Source organism: Archocentrus centrarchus, chromosome 2 (assembly GCF_007364275.1).
Source record: "Archocentrus centrarchus isolate MPI-CPG fArcCen1 chromosome 2, fArcCen1, whole genome shotgun sequence".
Classification (NCBI taxonomy): Eukaryota; Metazoa; Chordata; class Actinopteri; order Cichliformes; family Cichlidae; genus Archocentrus; species Archocentrus centrarchus.
The window spans coordinates 10043349-10055588 of NC_044347.1; the positions used below are offsets into that span (position 1 = coordinate 10043349).

A 12240-nucleotide genomic window follows, 5' to 3' on the forward strand; every position below is an offset into this window, starting at 1 on the left:
TGCATCAAACAGGGGGTGTTGTTGCTGGACTGCAAGTATCCTAACATGGGTCACACTATTTGAATCATGAAGCTTTGTACTTTAAACTGTTTTAAATGTACCAGCAGCATAAATCTGTGTTAAAGAAGTTAAAGGAGTGAACTTCAGTACATGAAATATTCTTTTGCAATAATTCAAAATAAACTGCAAAAATAAATAAATAAAAAAATGATGTAAAACACGTGGTGAGTTCAGAGTAAGTCCTCTGTCATCACAAATAAGGCCAACAGGTAAAATGGAGCAAAAGCCACTCGGTTTGCCTGTTAGTACAATTAACCTCAATCAAACGCAGAGCAAGCCATATTAATTGTCAGATAATTGCATTAAAATGCTCCAAAAGGTGCCAAGAGCGCAAACACAGTTGAGAAGGTAAGTTAAGTAATGCCAATTAGCAGAGAAGAGGCCCAGCAGACAGCTATCGACCTAGTTGGAGTCGACTCGTCGTTCAAAGTGCCCTGAATTATAGCCTTTATAAACCATAAACACTGATTTTATAAAATTTATAATATGATTTTTCAAATTTTATATATATATATATATATATATATATATATATATATATATATATATATATATATATATATATATATATATATATATATATAAAATTTGAAAAATCATCTACAAAAAGATAACATGATATATTCTTGAGACTGTAATCAGCCACCTACAAAAAAACAAAACACATCCTCATCATGGTCTGTAGATCTTAAATTGTAAGATCAGTATGTTCAGGCTTACCAGGAGTGTCCCAGAATATTTTAGTATATAAACTCCAAAGCCTGCTCCTGTTTCTCTCAGCTGTTCTGGTCTCCTGCTTACTGGACATGCAGAAAAACGAACTGTACATGAGCCTGAGCTAGCACGTGTCACTTCCACTTCACAACAAGACCAGCAAAATCATAATATGAGAACCCATTCTTCCAGCTTTTCAGATCTGCGCACTGAACACGTGTCTTTGGGAAAAATAAATGACCACAGAAGATAAATGAGCCCTTGAGCCACTGGGGGCATTAAAAGGCAAATGGGACACAAACAGAAAGACGATCACAGACCCAGCAGTCGCTCCACAGTAGCTCCACTGTCACATAAATGAAAGGTTTCCCTTAGATACCCGCAAACAAGACTTGGTTCACCCATTTCTGTGGAAGCAACCGATGATACAGCCATAAAAGCTTAACATGCAGCTCCTCCTCTCGCACACACTGAACGCCTGAACTTTCATTCCAATATGGCCTTTAACCAATAACTGACCACTTTATTGATCCATGGGGAAGAAATTCTCACTTGCACCACCTCTGATTTAATATCTGCGCATGCATTCAAACAGGTCAGAGAACTTTGTCCAAAACTAGAGACGGAACATTAAAAATTCAAAAGTGAGCAGACTTTTATTTTGAAGTGCTCTGTGAGCACTCTTCTTAAAGCAAAGACTTTTTTATGGAAATCTAGCACGACCTGGTTTACTTGTGCATTGAGACTTCTTACAAAGCATTTCATGAAGCTCAAACAGAAAAATGGGGGCACTATTAACTACTATAAGACTTTAATACTATAAGACTAAACATACATTCATCTCCAGAGCTTGTAAGTCATGTGTCCATTTTCCCCTAAACATAACACCGTTAGAGTAAAGCCTTTTTCAAAAACAAAGCTTGAGTCTGTCATTATTGATCTCTTCCGCTGTAAGTGATGAAGGACACTCAGGTGTAAATGCAGGTGAAGAAGACACTGATATGCAGCATCTCAGCAGCAGAGGAAGAGCTCCATAAATCAGAGAAGAAGAGCATGAGCTGTGTGCTTGTCTCTATCTTTGCTTTCTTATCAAACTGAACTTAAGATTTCCATTCCCAAACCCTCCAATCTTCATACTGCACAAACCACTGCGGCGACACACACACACACACACACACAGGAAACAGGAAATCGGCTCAGTGCAGCACTGTGAGTCAGCCCTCTAAAGTAACTTTGCTTGTTTGCACTCACACGTATCGAGCGGTGAGATCCCAGGCAGTGAAAGCAGCCATTCCCTCGGGCTGCAGCTGCTAAAAACCAAAAGAACTTCAGCTCCACTCATCACTGCAATCCTGCTAATACTCGATTTGTCTCATTCAAACAGGTTGGATTCCAGCTGTAGATCATTTAATAAGCTTTTTGAAATGAATAAAATCATTGCTATCAGTACCACATCAGTTTAATTACTTCTTCAGTTCAGAGACGGCAGCTGATTCAGTCAGGAGCATCATGGGAAGGATGAGCTGAGGTGGAGGTGTTTCTTTTTATAGTTCATAGAAAGAAAATCAGAATCAGACAGGAACCTTTTAATGAGTGTATCTGAAAACTGATACTGCTCAATGATAAGAGAAACAGGGGAACAGGTGCTAACAGAGGGAGGAGGAGACAAAAGAAAACAAGAGCAGGGATTTCACAAAATACCACAAAAAAGTGAAGCTCGATGTGACCACAATACTACTGAAAACAAAACAGGAACAACAACACAGAGCCATGGGAATGTGATAAAAGCAGCTTGAACAGCATGGCCTATGTGAGATTTACCAATGAAACGTGAAGAAGAGAATCAGCTGACACACCAGCTGATGTGGGATGGCACTGAGACCAGCTGAGGGTTCAGGCTGAACTTCACTCTGTGGTCTGTCTGAGCTTTATGCTCGGTTTGTAAAATGAAGCTGCTTCTCAAAGGACAACACTTGTTACTTTGTTGCTTTGGTTACGCGCATTAAATTCAGCCTTGCATTTTGTTTAAATGAGTACAAGCGCTGCGTGTGTGTGTGTGTGTATATACACACTGCAGTCAGTTATCATTTCCTTTCTTTAGTTATATTGTTTTCATAACTTAGAGATGGAAATAAATCAGAGACTAGTGAAAAGTGAGCAGACTGTCTGGAGTCAGAGGACGAGCAGCCTCTAAAAGTTTTCTCAGAAGGGGAAACAAATACAAAGAAACAACATTTCACAGTGAATGATGGGAAAAAAATCTGTTTTACTGCAATTCACTGAATCCCAGCAAGAGATTAGTTGCAGCAATAAACAAAAAGAGAGAGCGAATATCGCAGGAAGTCTGCTTGTTTATTGCAAAAATCAGGATCATAATTATTTTTTAATTATTTTGCTCAGCAGCTGTAATCTGAATATTTTTATTTTAACTTTTGGGGGTGGGGTGGGGGGATGGATGGAGATGCAGGGTCAGATGAACAGGTGTTTTTGACCCTGAAGGGTAACCTGTGGTCCCTGCTGGCTTACAGTCTCCATTGTAGGATGCTTGCAGTGGCAGATGGGGGAAACCAGGGGGGGAGATCAGTGAAAGAGCACCGCGTGCAGCAGGTTCACCTACAGAAAGCTTCACTTCTTCTTAGAGAAAGCACATCACTGACAAGACAAAATGTAAAAAAAAAGATAGTAAAAATAGAGAAAATTAAAACCCGATAACTCGCCCAGTCCCAGCAGATCAAACCCACAGTGAAACGTGCTGGTGGGCTGATTAAACTCGAATAGACTCAACCTTTCCTCTGGTTTGCATCTTTGTAATGACTCAAACTGCAGCGAGATAATGAGCCCAAACACACCTCAGAGCGAAGACGATAAAAGGAGTGGTGACTCCACAGTCACCTGACCCCGACCCCGCATTATTATGAAGACTGAGAAAGCATAACTCTCCTTACATGGCAAGATGCTATGTATTTCTCATCATTACACCCTTCTGGCTGACATGAAGGTACACAGCCAGTGAGGGGCACACAGAAACAAGTAAATGTTTCTGTGCTGTTGTGTCCCTGCAAACCCGTGATTGTGGCTTTATAAAAGTGGTCAGGGGCTGCAGCGGAGAGAAGAAAATATTCACCCTAAGAGAGCAGACCTTCAAAAAGCCATTTAACATAAGCCTTATCTCCTATTTCAAAGGAGTAGGGCTACTGCTGTTTCATCGCGGTGCATCCCCACAGGCGAGGCGCTGACCTTTAAAAATTGAGTTTCTAATTACATCCAAACACACAAGCAAGAAAATATGGCCTAAATAGATGTGCAGTGACTATTAAAAAGGAGGAAAAAGGTTAGGTTTCACTGTGCCATCTAGTTTATCAAACCTGACAATAGCACAAAAGCATGAGCGCTTTTAAAGAGCAACGAAAGCCCACAGGGAGGAGGTTGGAGGGGCGACAGGGAGCCATCTTACTAGCATTCACTGGTAAAATACTGCCCCCTGTTGGTGATGGTTTTATTACCGGGCTCTGGTACTGTTCCGACGGGTCATGTGCTTTTTGATTTTTGGAACAATTACAGTAACGTTAGTGCAGTACAGTCACTTTGGTCTGTACTGACCCCCAGATTAAACAGATGAAGATGCTGCAACAGCTTGAAACAACGACTTAAAGAAAAAATCTTTCTTTGCTTCCTGTTTTCACTTCTTCTGCTCCTATAAAGGTTTCTCATGCTGCTATGTTGGATGTGCCATGAGGGGAAAAATGTGCATTTCCTAACCAGTTGGTAAGTACTGGCTGTCACTGGCTGCAATTGCTTGAAACGAGATTCCTGCACCAAAAATATCCTTGTGATTGCTTTGGTCACTAACAGATTGCAACGGTCACCTATAGTTTGCATGGAAGACACCGACTTGTCAGCAAACACTCGCCAACAAACCACCCAGCGGTTGAACAGAGATTCTTCAGCTAACCCATTTCAAAATTGGTGCAACTTTTACTTTGAAGGCAAACAAACTCCACTTGCAGTTTGTGCTGCACTTTTCACAGTTTCACCACAGTTCAGGAACCAACTCATAGAGAAGTCAACAATCACAGGCAGGTTTTTATCAACTGGTTGGGAAATGCACTAGCAACTGTGCATAGCCTAGCCTCTAAGCTCGATACACCTGACCCTACATTGTCACCAAAATGGTGGACAAGTTAACGTCATGTGGTTAGTGGTGATGTGACTACAAAGCCTCGATACTAGTTCTGATGCAATACCAGCGCTATCATTCAGCAAGGAGCCCCTAAACAAAGGTATAAATGGTGATGTCACTGTTTGTGCGGCAGTGCTTTGACCATAATGGGCCCTTACAAAATAAAAAGTATAGTTAATGAAGACTGTAAAAGAAGAACGCTTTTTATATCTTATTTTGGGGCAAAGTCACCAAAACCTTTGAAAGCTTTTATTTTTTTTTAATCCAATTAAACTTGTGATTTATTCAAACGGTTTTTATGTTCAATTGACCACTGAAGTAAAAGTCAAGGCTTTCACTTCTCCTCATTTTAATTATACAGTGTTACCAAGCTGGCTGCCAAGTAGCATGAGTTTGTTTTAGACAGACTTCAGCTACGCTACATATTTGTCACCCTGCAGTGCTATGAGAGCTGCTGCCTTACAGTATATATTTATTTTTCAGATCTGGATTATTTTGCAGTTCATTTAAAGCTTAATCAGAGTAACATGACTTACTTGTGTGTGTGTGTGTGTGTGTGTGTGTGTATATGTGTGTGTGTGTGTGTGCGTAAACAACACAAGCTTTACTAATAGGCCAAAAGCCAGCCTGCGAGTGTTTTCTCTTTATTATGTTTTATCCACAGAGCACAGGATTAGCTGGCAGCCGTACGTTGAACTCAGACGGAGACAGAAAATCCTCAAATCACTGACCCACTCTGACAATAAGTCGAGTGTAAATTCATAAAAACACAAGCGCACGAGCCACAATGACAACTTGTGCCTTTGATGCCGGCTGACACTTTTCTGCTCATTGATTTGCAGACCACACTGGAGTGAATGGACACCAAAGGCCAAAACAGCCTGCAAATGACAGCTGCTCAAACACTAATGTGGCCACTTCAACAGCCAAAGAGGAGACCTGAAGGTCTTCCCGGCTTTAAATTTGTGTCCACATCCCAGCAAAGTACAAGAACATGTTTCTGTCACTTTGTGACCACAGCTCCAACTGTCATGTGCAGTGATAAGTCTTATCTGGAGGATGTACGCTGCTCTGTGGTTCCCATCAACCCATCACAGTGCCTCTGGCAGTGCACGCAGAGGAAATATAGATTTGAATGGACAGGAGCGTTCGATCCACAGGGACTCACATGTTGTATTATATAATCCTATGTGTCCAGGTTGACCTAATCACACGGCTATTGTTGATGGACACAGCCAGAAATGTGGCGTTTGTTTGGAACAGGTTGAATCTGAGCTGCAGAGCCACGATGCTAAATGTAGAACTGCAGACTTAAACCAACAAATCTGAATTAAGTTTACGAATCCATTGTACCCAAACTCAGACAGTCCAGAAACCTCAGCCTGGTCTGTGGAAGCATTTTCATTGTTGTTTTATTCATTTCATTTTTGTATACACCAGAACAGTCCTTTAAAATACTTTTAAAGTGGGCCGGTTCTGCTTTCTGATAATGAGGTCAGTGAATGCACAGTAATCCCCGTGAGCCAAATGCTCAGACTTCAGGCTGCTCTAAACGCTCACTCACATTTTTTTTAGTCTACTCTTGGCTCTCAATGTCACAGAGAGCAGGCATCACTGATATGAAGCCCCGCCCACCTGCTGGTCAAACCTTCGGTTTAATAGTATCAGCCGATCACACGAATGCTGCCTTAAAAAGGGAAACGCTAAAATGGCTCGAGGACAAGACAAACCAAAGATCCAGCATAAGATTAAAAAAAAAAAAAAGATTATTATAAACTGTAGGCAACACAAAGTAGAGTCCAGTAGAGTCCATAAATAAAAATACAGAACTGGAAAAGAACAGAATAGGTCCCATTTTAGCTCTTCTCATTATATAGTGTCAGGGGGGTCATTTGGGAGTTCTCTGTTAACAAGGCTTTGGTTGCCAGTTGGAGCCTTTAAATAATAACCACACAGTTCATCTGTGTCTGTGGGTCAGCTTCATGTATTCATCTCTATATGCAGATCATAAAAATAAGTCAAATAACCAGTTATTTTATACTTCTTTAATTTTTCAGGGATAATGACTACCTAGGCTGCAATGGCAGGTCTCAGAATCCCCGTTAAACTCCTGACATGGCATGGGTCACTTGTCTGACATCTAACCCTTGTCTTTTGCCCATAAAATTAAAGGGCCTCCGTGATCATAATCAAGAAATTAGTTTTTAGTTTAGATGGACGCCCTAAGTGAATGTCAGCCGATTTGCCAGATAGGTTCAAATCTACATAAAGGGGTAGACCCTGACTCCAACTCTGTCCCTGACCTTGCATGGGTTACGGCTGACCTGATGGAGAATTTTATGGCTTGAAATGTGCGGCAGATTACGGGGTAAAACACATTAACCCTTTAACACCGGGCCACTGCTGCCGATACACCTGCTACCTGCCATTAACACCGAGCGCATCACCACTGATCACACTTACTTTGCATTACCATAATTACACCACCATTTAACCCTTCGGAAAAATTCAGATGGTTTCTGAAAGCTGAGAATTTGTCCCTCACACCTCTCATAGGGTTATTATGGTAATTGTTGCCAGAAGTCCGCGAACTGTGGCATGTTTGAAATATGTTGTGCCGCCAAAGACACATTTGGTGTTAAAACAGCATTGGCCCAAAGTCTAGTTAATTATTCATTTCCCACACATTACAGCACAGAAAAGTCACCAAGTTTGATTGTGCAGATAGGCAACTATCACTCCAGCTGGGATCAATGAGTTAACTTGGAGGTGAAGGTCAGAAGCTGTGGGATTTTCCTGTTACTTTGTCACAGAATTCAGCTCAAAGCACTCTGCTTTAGTCTATACTAATTCTTACATGACGTCAATTGTGATCTTTCCATTCTCTTAAAAGCCTTCCATCTGCAAATCAAATGGAGGCTTCAACTGTGGACCAACACAAGTACATGACAACACTGACACATATGTGCATCTCCAACTAAGGAGAAAATGCTGCACACGTGATTAGAACACCAAAGCATCGAAAAACAGAAAACCTTTTCCATCCTTGCCATCTCCATATGCAGCAGATTGGGATTAACCGTTAACTTGGGGTCTTTGCCGATCAGGATGAGTCTTTAACTCACAAATTAAACAAATCTGTAGACTTGGCTTTTTCCATGTGTACAATATTGTTCAACATCCTGTCTCAGAGTGATGCTGAACCACTAGTTCATGCATGTGTTACTTCGAGGCCAGACTGTTGTAATACCTTATTATCAGGTTGTCCTAGAAGCCTCCAGTTAATCCAAAACACCGCAGTGAGGGTTCTAACAGGGACTTAGAAAGAGAAATATTTCACTCATATTGGCTTCCCTGTTAATTCTGAAACTGAATTTAAACTCCTTGACCTGACATACAAAGTCCTGAATATTCACTTCCCATTGTATCTTAAACACCTCGAAGTACTATATTATGCCAACAGAGCCCTTTGCTCTCAGACTGCTGGTTTACTTGTGGTTCTTAGAGTATTTAAAAGTAGAATGCGAGGCAGAGCCTTCAGCTTTCAGTGCCCCTCATCTGTGGCACAAACTTCCAGCTTGGATTCAGGAGACAGACACCATCTCCACTTTTAAGATTAGGCTTAAAACGTTCCTTCTTGATAAAGATTATAGTCAGGGCTGGATCAGGTGACCACGGGCCATCCCTTAGTTAAGCTGCTATAGAGTCAGGCTGCTGGAGGACTTCCAAATACAGTCCTGCTCATAGGAAACTGTCTGATTGTTGGGGTCTTTATGTTGTTTAGGGTCTTTATCTTGCTATATAAAGCTCCTTGAGACAATTGTTACCATGACTATGAATTAATGGAAGAGTACTGTCTACAACCTTTTATTTATAGTTAGATCTGCAACAAAGTCAACCTCAAATGCAGCATGAAATGCTCAACTTGTGTTTAATCAAATGCTGTAAATGCTCAGCGTTTCAAAATCTGATGAGCAAATAGAAACGCAAGAAAGAGGGAAAAACAATCATCACCCTGCCTCTGACTTCATCTGACCTCTTTGAAAACTACTTGGTACTAATGGAAATGTGGTGAATCATATTTACTGTATCTGAGAGATTCCCATTCATTCTTATAAAGTCTTCCTCACACACAAAAGTTCGCCATGCAGCTCCACGGGGTTCTGTAGTAAGACCAATATCTTCCCTTTGACAATAGTATTAGAAAACACTGCACACATTTCCATCACTGTGCAGATGATACCCAGCAATATTTATCTATGAAGCCACAAATCAGTTAGACTACAAGCATATCTTAAAGACATAAATACAAGAAATGCTCAGTTTGTGTCTTTTCTTTAGTGGCTGCATGAATGCTGTAAACGCTCTCTGTTCCCACATTTGATCGGCATGAGCTCGAGGAGATAACCGTTACCAGGAGGAAACAATCACCTACCTTCCCTCGACTTTTAATGCCCTCTTTGACAACGTGCAGAGAAAACTCAGCAGCAACGAGGAAGGCGGGGCGAGGTGATTAAACATCCACAACTACGAGACGGGAGAAAAGAATTCAAAGAAGTGTTCGCAGCGTTTGAACAAAACGCAGTCTCCGAAAGCTGATGCAGGACCTAAGCCGAAGCCACAGAGAACATCTTGTTCACAGATCATTGTTGTAGGAGTGGCCGAATGCACACTTGCTGCCATTCTTATCTGTTATAACACATGGAGGGGGATGAGGACGGGCAGAGATGAACTCACAGAGTCAGGGTGTCTGCAGAAAAGCTTGAAAAGCATTGATTTCAACCTTTTACAGTAAATTTCACTTTTGTTCCCACACCTGCTGCAGGCTCTAACTTTTTTCCTGCAGTGCAAAATATAATGAGTCTAAAATACAACACTGCATTGTTCCACTGCTTATTCATGTCCAAGTCACAGTTAATGATTATCTACTAATTAATAAAGCTCTGTGTCCAATTAAAAGTAAAGTAAAAAAAAAGCCAAATGTTCAGTCTGTTATAACAAAAATTAAAGTAAAGCAAAAACAGTTGAGAAGCTGGAATTGTTATCAGATGATTTGAGTTTACATGAATCGAGTCTTTCAACTAATATTCAGGGATTTTCCTGGTCCAGAATAGACTTGTGTCTCTTCACACAAGCACAACTGGTCTGCATCTACTGAAGGCACTGAGTCTGTGTAACTTCATTTAACTTTATTTATTTCCAACCTTTTAATGAACAAAATGTCTATAATGCTTGAGTAAATGGAATAATTTGATTACAGTGCGGCTTGTTTTTCTCTGCCTCTGGCTGAAATATTGCTCTTCAATAGGACAGTTCCCAGGCCACATACAGCCCAGTTTGATCCCAAGAAGGTCTGATTTCTTGTTTTCTTGTCAGAAGACAGTTCAGCAGGCTGCGATGAATTTGAAAAATAAGTGCTGTCTTCAACAACATCTCTCAGTTTTTCCACGTTCCCACTACATGCACTTCACACTTTGTAGCAGCAGCACAAAAAATGTAAAACCCTCACAATTTTGGAGGTAAACAAAAACATTTTACATCTTTATGATTGAAACGACTTCCACCAGTCCAGACATTTTCACTCTGGCATCACCGCAGCAGGGATGGTGACGCATTCTGTCGATAATATCAGTAATTCTTATTTCACTGCAATTTCCACACTTTGTAAAGTCACCCAGTGACTCAGATTCGACACTCCAGCTGCAAATACCATAAATGTCAATAAGTTATCTTCCCTGCTGGTCTTCATTGATATAGTTCACATTGTTAATCATGAAACAGGCATGAAATTGTACTCTGTGTGGTATTAAAAAGGTCATCCATACGGTTAGATTTTTAAGACGGGCTGAAAAAAAAACCTTTTAGTAAGTCAGAGTAAACATGTGCCTGTGCTAAAAATTAATTAAAGTAATTAAAAATAATCTGTCTGCTCAGCTTCCATCATTAATATGCTGAATTGGATACGTGGTTAAGAAACTTCCTGGATCATCATTTGTGCTGCAGCTGCAGTCAAAATATGTTTTTGTTCAACTCTTTGATAAACTCCCTTTTTGATCATTAGTCTACTCAGACAGACAGTTTGAACCTCACAGGATAAACAGACAGAGCAGGTGTACGTCAGGCAGGAGTTTCTCTGTTTTGTTTAAATAATAATACAAATAAAACTTATTTAGATGAAATGTTGGCAGATTAGCACGTGCTCTCCCACTGCAACACACGAAATAACATCTGTTTTATGAACACTTCTGCTTATGAACCAGTACGCAAACATGCGCTCCATGGTTGAAACTAATTGCATGAAATAAGATGGAGTGATAAACAGATACATGATGCTCCAGACAGTTATTGATCATGCATTTTCTTTCTGCTTTTCATGAAGTTTGTAAACTGAGATCTTCTTGTTAACCTTACAAACTGGCACACTTGACCTGCAGATTAAAAAGCAGGAATCCGTCTTACCTGGAGTAAGCCGCTTTAACGCCTGCTGTGGCGGGCTTCCTAACACACAAACCCACACCGGGAACAGGACCGGCCGGTAGCCCGCAGATGGAGCGGATAGTCGGGATGAACTCCGCACGAAAAGCCGGGAGCTGTTCTTACAGCTGCTGCTGCCGCTGCTCGGTGCTGATGTGCTTTCCGCGGAGCGAGTGCGCCTTTCACCACCCTGTCAGAGTATTTCTGTCCCCCTCCCCTCCATAAGGAGCTTTTCCTCCACCTGATCCCGCGTCATTAGCCAAACACCAGCTGGAGCTCCGGACTCCCCCCCCTCCACCCCTCTCGTCTGAACTGCCTCCTCTCCACTGCGCTCTGTGTGGAAGACTATTAGTGTCAACATTAAACAATCTGCGCAAAATAAAGCAATTGAAACAACAAAAAGAACAACTATTTAAAGAAATTCAAAATTAGATGCATGTTGTGGATATTAAAGCGTCACAATTGTTACTTTTCATAAAAGTGAAAGTTAGGAAATAATATTCCTAAAATAAATAATGATAGATATATAATTATATCTATTGATATAAATAATTTTGCAATTATAGGAGTCAATGCAGCTGGCCTGTAGTTGTTGAGGCCGGTTGGTGTCCTCTGCTTGGGGACTCGCACAATTGTTGATGAGGAGGTTTTCTATCTAAAAATAAGTGAAAAGGAGTGTTTCAGCCATTCAGTTCTGTTCACTATTAATTCAGTGAGTACTATCTTGTGAGCGCCCCCTGCTGATCCCCCAACTTCATGGAGCTATACTGGTTCATGTAGTCTGTAGTATGGAGATAAAAGATAAGACACAG

General features: G+C 40.9%; 1 protein-coding gene across 2 annotated transcripts in view; it reads right to left on the minus strand.

The window, feature by feature from the left end:
- Positions 1-11594, minus strand: part of crfa4 (cytokine receptor family, class I receptor 4) — a 46534-nt gene extending 34940 nt beyond the window's left edge. For both annotated transcript variants that reach the window (XM_030749960.1, XM_030749944.1), the window contains exon 1: positions 11414-11594. The gene's annotated coding sequence lies outside the window, so the exon portion shown is untranslated. The remainder of the gene's footprint in view (positions 1-11413) is intronic.
- Positions 11595-12240: the final 646 nt, after the last annotated feature.